Below are 7,917 nucleotides of genomic sequence, written 5' to 3'. Positions count from 1 at the left end.
GGTAAGTGCTTGAGAACCCGTCTAGCACCATTTCATTTTTGCTTGCAATATATCGAAAGAGTCCACTAAGAAACTTACCTGGCTGACGCAGTTTGCCGGAATGATGAGTCGGTTTGGAGTATTTTGACAAAAATAATAATAGTAGGAAAAACGACTTTTATTCCAGAAGGCTCCAGACTAACTCGGTCTCGGGAAAAATTCGACCCTACTTCAGACAATTCACACGCATTAAAGTGATCGCCACATTCTACTGGCCACTGCATAATACCAAATGACGCCTAACTGAATGGACAGGAAAGTGCGTGCTAACGTAATCCTGTACAAAACAAAACAAAAATGACAGCGCGCGGTCCTCAGTTGCTGAGACGCGCGATCTTTGGAGTTTTTGTTGTTGTTTATCAAGCGCCTTTGATTGTTTTAGAAGTGCTTGATAGGCGCACTATAATTTTGCATGCGCGGAAAAGAGGTTTTTGATGCGCGCATTGTAACAACTCGGATGATTACTGCGAGTAGCCAGAACAAGAAGCGCTAGTTTATACAGGCCGCTCCCATAGGACAACACTGTACAATCCAGAGGGACAACCATTACAACTCATCCCGCCGTCAAAGCGAAGCCGAGTTATCCCCGAGTCCGAGTGTAGCCTGACCCCGTTCGGGTAAGTAATGACACTAAACCTTTTTGGTTAATATTTCACATTTTCGTCGTTACCCATCGAATATCTTGTAATAACATCGTTATCCTGCACATTTCCTAAGTATACGTTCACATTTGGGAGCGAAATTTGACAACTTTTGCAGGCGTACCAGAACTTTGTTTGGGCTTTAAATGTTAATGATATAAGGCCTCCATGAAAGTTTATCATCCACTGTAATACCAAGGAATTTTATGTGGGATACATGTTCTAATCAAGTGTCATCAAAAATAAGATCTGTGCTTAATGTTTCTATGGATTTATTAAATAGCATAATTCATACTCAGTTTTTTGAAGATTGAGTGATAATTTATTAGCTCTTATCCAATGAGTCATTTTTTTTTTCAATTCAGAGTTGATGGTGTCTATTAAAGTAACTCAGTCTTGATGGGAAAGGAAAACATTTGAGTTATCAGCAAAAAGTATAAATGAGAGTATGTAAGATGATCTGCAAAAATCATTGATATAAACAATAAAAATAACAGCTCTGGTAACTTCAAGAAAAAGAAGAGATCTTGGAAGAAACTCACAAGCTTTATCCAGTAAAAAAGCAGCTAATTTGTAAGAATTTCAAGCTTCACCAAAAAGTTTTCATACACTGTATGTCTACGTTAACCACAATGCAATTGGGAAATTCAAAGCCCCACATTACATCAAGCTCATTTGATTACTGTACACGCTTTGTTACAGTGCACTCTCGTTATAACAAAATTCCGGTAGCACGGAAGTAAAAACTCAGGTCCAAACAGTACCTTCTCTATGTTTTTCTATTGTTTATCTGTTTGGATATGATTCAGATATAACAAAGGAAAACAGCCGATCCCAAGGACTTCGTTTTAATGGGAGTTCACTGTATTCACTTCAAAAGTCGCATCCTGCATAAAAATCAAACTGACTGAATCAATCAATAGAGTTGTAATAAAATCAATGATGATAAACATGTATACATATTAGAAAAATAAATACATAAGAGTTGAAAAATGTTTGATTTAGTATCACATAACATGAAACAGTTAGGAGGGCCAATGGGCAGTTTGGAATGAGTAAGAAAAAAACAAGTAAACAAAAATTTTAAAGAGTTGGGTGGTGGCCAAGAAAGCTGCTTCTGATTTACTTGCCTTCAATCTATAGTGATAGCTCTCTGATGCTTCAGTGCAAAAAAAACAAACAAACCAACAACTCACAAGGAGGTGTTTGCATTTTTTTTTTGACACTATGTTGGGACACTTTCATCCTATAACATTTACAACATTCTTTCATACTTTTCTTTGCCCCTCTGTGGCAGACCTCGCTGGTCCAGATTTTCCTCTCCTCTGAATTTTTGTGAGTCTCCTGGTTCCTTTGCCAGCAGAGACCATGTCGGGGTAAACATGGCAAGCTTGTTTCTTGGAGTGAGTTTTCATGTGTCCTTTGAGGTGATCTAAGCGCAGAAAGGTCTTCCCACACTCGTCACATTCGAATGGCCTCTCCCCAGTGTGGAGCCGCTGATGAATCTTTAAGTGGTGCCCGCGAGTGAAACTCTTCTGACAAACTTCACATAAGTAGGGTTTTTCCCCTGTGTGCGTTCTCATGTGGATCACCAAAGTGCAGTGCTGGGTGAAAATCTTCCGGCAAGTGGGGCACTGGTGCCTACTGGTGTCATTCTCGCTGGGGTCCAACTGTAGCCCTTTCTGCCTTGAGTGCATTGCACGGTGCTTGATGAAGCTGCTGCTGTCCGAGAACGCCTTGCTGCAGTACTCGCAGGCGTAAGGCTTCTCCCCCGTGTGAATTCTGCTGTGCGTCAGAAGGTGGTCCTTCCGCTTGAACCTCTTCCCGCACACAGAACACATGTATGGTCTAACCGACCTCGTATATGTCTTTCCAGATAGAGTGGGATCAGAAGATACCCTGTAAGGAGAATCACCTTCCACTTTCGCTTCGTAGTATCTGTCATCACCTGCTGTCCCTTTGCAATCCACTGTTTTCATCTTGACCTTTCTTGTTCCCTTGTCACATGTTTTATGTTTCTTTCGTGATCGCCTCTTACTCTCAGTTTTCTGTGACTTCTTTGATTCCCATTTCATACTATTCAGCACATCATCCCATTTTTTGCTTTCAGGTAAGCTAGAAATTGTGACTTTTGGGGTAGCTCTTGAAATATCTTGTGTTAACTTTGGCTCATGCAAGATGTCAAAGGCTTTGCAAACATTGCACAAAAGATGACTGGAAGATATCGATGTACCACTGCTGTCTGGACACAAGCTACCTCCACAGAGGACCTTACAGCAAACGCTACACTTTGAAAACCTTTTTGTCCTTACTTCAGTCTTCCCGTCATCCTCTCTGATGGACATGTCACAGTATGGGACAGTCTGGCCTTGGAGGATTAGATGTTCTCTTTCCTGATGATAAGAGGAGGTACATCCCTGCCCATTGGCTGCCTGTAGTTTGGCAGCTGTTGGCCCATTTAGATGGAGGAGACAAAAAAGATATTAAAGGGGGAGAGGATATCTTTATCAGACATCTTTATTGCAGACATAGCTCAACAAACATGCATTTAATCCACTAAAGGAGACACAATTTTGAAACATAACACATTTGTTTGCACAATGAAATGAAAGTAATCAGCAAAGGAATGCATGATTATGTCACAACATTGACTATATTGTGGGTAACAGTCAAATAATGATATTAGTATTCCCATCAGTGGGAAATTTGATCTATCAAAGGGCACTGCCATTAGTATACAACTTGTACCTACACTTTGTAAGCACTGCCAAATATCCAGTTAAACACAGTAACCTTAATAGAGACACCATGGCTATAAAGATCTCATCCAAAGACATAAGCATCCAGTAGAATTTGAACTTGAGTGCGCCAACTGTGCATCTTATGAACACTAGATGGCGCTTAACAATGCTGCACCTCAGGGTATGGCCTTGGGCACCATAATTATAAAGAATTTGAAATGTCAAGACCAAAAGTTTGCATCTCACTCAGTACATGTAGCCTTTATCAACATCACTTTCCAGTCATCATCATCATCATCCTCATCATCATCTTTCAATTCAATCTGCCAATTGACTTTCAGCTCTACACATGGTAATTAGAATCAGTTAACCCATTGAGTATGGACTGATTTGGCTACAACACGCATTTCCCATAGACACCTGACCCAGTATACCCAGGACTCGTCCTCAACGGGTTAATGCTCTTCAGAAAAGCATCAGGTCAGTTTTTCGCAATAGATTGTGCTATTATGTAATCACTTGATGTAGTGAGAACAAATATTATACTTCACATAGAAAACATACACTTGTGCTTTGCCTCCAAGCCAATTGTGTCTTGCATCCTTCAAAGTCGAAGATGTAAGATACAGGAATACGAGAGTACTGTAAAAGTGGATATTTCCGTGTGAGTAATTTCTTGCCTTCGGCTCTGTAAGATGAATTTTGTGTGTTTTAAATTCCGTGGAAATGAGACATTAACTACTGGAATGAATGGCAAGCAAAAATATTTGTGTGCTTTTATTTTTTGCGCTAGTTTCTGGTTGCACAAAATGTGTGAAAATTTCCACTTTAATAGAATTGATGGCCTAAGTACCTTTGGACTGCGAATGCTCCCCTGCTACCGTCATGGCACTGGATTCTGAATCTCCACAGCTCTCTGCATTGTCTGGAGTTGACTCTGACGCAGCTTCACAATCAGCCAATGCATCTGGTTCAATCTTCACGACAACCATCACCTCAGCACTGCTGTCAGGATAGTCTCCTGATGAGAGAATATTTAAATATCGAATGCCTCAAAAATACAATAACACACTTCCCTACAACTGTACAACCACAACGTCTCCATACTCGACATTTATTACCTCCGCCAAGGGAGGAGGTTATGTTTTCGTTACCGTTGGTTAGTTTGTTAGTTAGTTAGTTAGTTAGTTTGTCCGTGTGCAAAATAACTCACAAGGTAGTTAACAGATTGGGATGAAACTTGCAGGAAAGGTTGAGAATGACCCAAATAACAAACGATTAACTTTTGGTAGTGATCCGAGAATTTTGGGGGAATTTACGAAGGATTTTTGATGTTTTGGCAGGTAGGGTGAATGAACTTGGGAGTTCAGGCTACGCATATTTGAGGTTTGCATGCACGCACTTAAGTGCATGCTCTAGTTTCTGCTAGGGCGAGGCACGCCATGCAGCTGAGGGTTTATGACATAACAAAGGCTTCTACATTGGGAAATCGCCCGACTTTCAGCACACAATGCCAGAAGTACGTATGGGTGGAAATCACTGATATCTCTATGGAAGAACAAGATCAGTGGTGTAAATGAGCTGCATGCTTGGCGGAGGTCTGCGCTCTCAGAGTGCTTTTCTAGTTTTCAGTGGGTTTTTTTTTTTCTATCGAGAGCATGTCACAAAGTATGGCATGATAATCGGACAGTGCAAAGCAATTGTGTATATATTAACACATTGTCCTCAGATACCTGCTGGATTAGGCCCAAAATGTGTAAGAATTGGAGAATCTCAAAACAGGTTCAGCTGAACTAGCTTTTCAAGTGTCAAAATAAAGACAAAAAGAAAACTGAAAATGGCAACGTGACAACCTTTGATATTACGGTAAACTTGCCATTATGGATTCTTCAAGGATAATAAGGGCAAACGTCATACTTCTGATTCTGTTTCTCTGCTGTCTTTATGAAGTGTCTCTCTCGCAACAGCTAAGTAATGGCAGAGACTATACATTTGTGCCAGGGAATTTTCACTGCCATATTAGTATTTCTTCCCCATGTAAGAAATAAGAAGGTATGGGAATTATAAATTCTAGATTTAATGTGGCTCAACATTGATGAGGAATATCTTCCAAAGTAGAAACCCTTCTATTATATACCTGATTATGTAAAATGGAATATTCATAGCAAATAGCTCCAAGAATAATGGTCTATACAAAATGTTAATTTCTTCAGAAGATAATCTACAAATGCAATTCTAAAAAAGATGTTTAGATTCAGGTGAGCAAATTTGCCCTTTCTGACCTGCCAAAGCACTTCTACATACATTGTACCTTTTCAGTTTTGGTATCTGACAAGTACAGAATTTGCACTTTAGTTGTTGCTACCAAAAATGTAATTTTCAATTACAACATCACATCTGATACCATCATTGCCATTAATGCTACTTTATATAAGAAGTGGTGATAGCACTTATAATATGAGTACTTACCAGCAATGTTAAGTTATTGCTACTGTTACAGTCCCATGAGTATTAGAGTTCTAATTAAAACTGAAAACATTAACTGTAAAATAAAAAGAACGTTTTGTGTAATTTTTGCACTTGGCTGGGTTAGTTGAATATTGCTGTATGCATGTTTTTAATTCTGCTGTTAATCACTGGAACATAGACCAGCAAAAATATTTGCATGCTTTTATTTTTGCAATAGTTTATGGTTGTGCAAAACGTGCAGAAATTTCCACACTATGAACATTTTCACTTTTTCAGCAACAGCTTCATTAAGTCCAAATTTCAGAGATGATTGTAACACTACGGGGTATTTCAAAGTAACCATAGAATGCTGGAAAACTTAAAAAGTCAACAGAACCAGAGCCACTTCTTTCCACCATTTCATTTATTCTTCTTCTTTTTTCACCAGTACTAGTCGTAACTTACCCCAATCAGGCTCTTCTTTGATCTTGACAATCATCTTCTGATCAATATCACCATTATTCTCTGAATATGGCAATGCCATTGTAACCTGTAGTTTGAAAACAAAAACAAAAACAAAAACATTTAGATCTAGACCAGACTACACTTGACACAAAGTCACAAGATTACCAAGAATATAATATATACAAGTCTGCTTCGCTCCAACAGGAAGGCTCAAAAGAAAAGCATTTGGCAGAAAAGTGGCAATTTTAGCTTAAACATCTTAGCCCTTTCCTGCTCATGACGAGCTAGCTTCAAACAAAATCACATCATGCCATGCCAACGGTTGTCATATCTCGGTGCATACAGAGAAGTGAATTTGTCATCTCCACAGCTCGATCGCATCATCATGTACAGAAAACTGTGCGCAGAGCAGAGCTCCTTCAGCTATTGCCACTTTTCTTTCAAAATGCATTTGATTTATATTCTAAATCTATGTTATAACTGCTAGTTTGTGTTAAATGCGCAGCAGAGTACTAGCTGGCAATAGAGATCAAATTACCGTACAATTTTACCGTATACGTTTACTAATACTATTTGACCGAGGATACGATTTAAAACTGGGCCTACAGTACACGAAAACCTATACGTGGTGCTATCACAAAATAAGCACTGGGCCGCTGGGGTTTCCTACATCTTTTCATGTACTAGCAGTCACGTAACAATACTGACAAATAACATCTCCTCATCATAACTGAAGACCATCTAAAAAAATGAACAGTATTTACCGTCCATCAGTTTGGTGTCAGTTCTTCATGCGGATAAAATGTCAAGGACATTTGTCTTGACAGGCAGATTTAGCGTTCTCATCTCCGTTTGGTGCGGCAGTCTTCAATTCTGTAGCGCTGTTCAGCTCACTTCTGTTCTCTCTATTGCGTAACGAGATAAACTGGAGATAACCAATGCTGCGCTACCGGAAGTCACCGCGCCGCCTTCTTTTACCACCACGTGGACTTTTGGGTACAACCAGAAAGGCGAGTCTCACCTCCCTGTGCCAGTTCCCATGGATGCCAAGTGCATCTATGTTACTTTCCAAGGGCGCTGGAAGGGGGGAGGGGAGGGGGGAGGGGGCAGTTATTATATTTTCATTAATATACACATACAGGCACAGACACACACACACACACACACACACACACACACACACACACACACACACACACACACACATATATATATCCGATATGTTAGAACAAAATATCTCTTGGAATATAGGTGATTTTTCTAAAGTCCATCAATAAAGAAATACCATTTGATGTGAAAATGAAACCTTTTTTGAATAGTTTTGATAAGAAACTAACATTTGTGAATTTACATTCCCAATTAGAATTATCTTGATGTTGCAATTAGTTGCAATTAATGTCTCTTGGCAGGTTCTTCTATTCTATTTATCTCTGTCTCTCTCTAAAGCTCTCTACTTTTCTATGCTTCACAATGTATACTATAAGGCCTATAGGCCTATGTTTACTATATAGGGGGCAGTGATTCACAAGGATTATTGTTCTTTCCTGTTGACACCCTTTAACATGAATATGCATGATGCAGGG

The 7,917-nt window shown here is 39.4% G+C and overlaps 1 long non-coding RNA gene across 1 annotated transcript; it reads right to left on the bottom strand.

The window, feature by feature from the left end:
* Positions 1-4,280: 4,280 nt before the first annotated feature.
* Positions 4,281-7,185, bottom strand: LOC139717041 (uncharacterized). Its single transcript, XR_011709945.1, has 3 exons — positions 7,099-7,185; positions 6,335-6,419; positions 4,281-4,442 (listed from the first exon to the last, which is right to left on the bottom strand). It is a non-coding gene; the product is annotated as an uncharacterized lncRNA (long non-coding RNA).
* Positions 7,186-7,917: the final 732 nt, after the last annotated feature.

The sequence above is a fragment of the Diadema antillarum genome, unplaced genomic scaffold (assembly GCF_040938485.1).
Source record: "Diadema antillarum isolate AM-2024a unplaced genomic scaffold, OU_Dant_1.0 scf00000071, whole genome shotgun sequence".
NCBI lineage: Eukaryota > Metazoa > Echinodermata > Echinoidea > Diadematoida > Diadematidae > Diadema > Diadema antillarum.
This window is presented reverse-complemented; position numbering and strand designations above follow the sequence as displayed.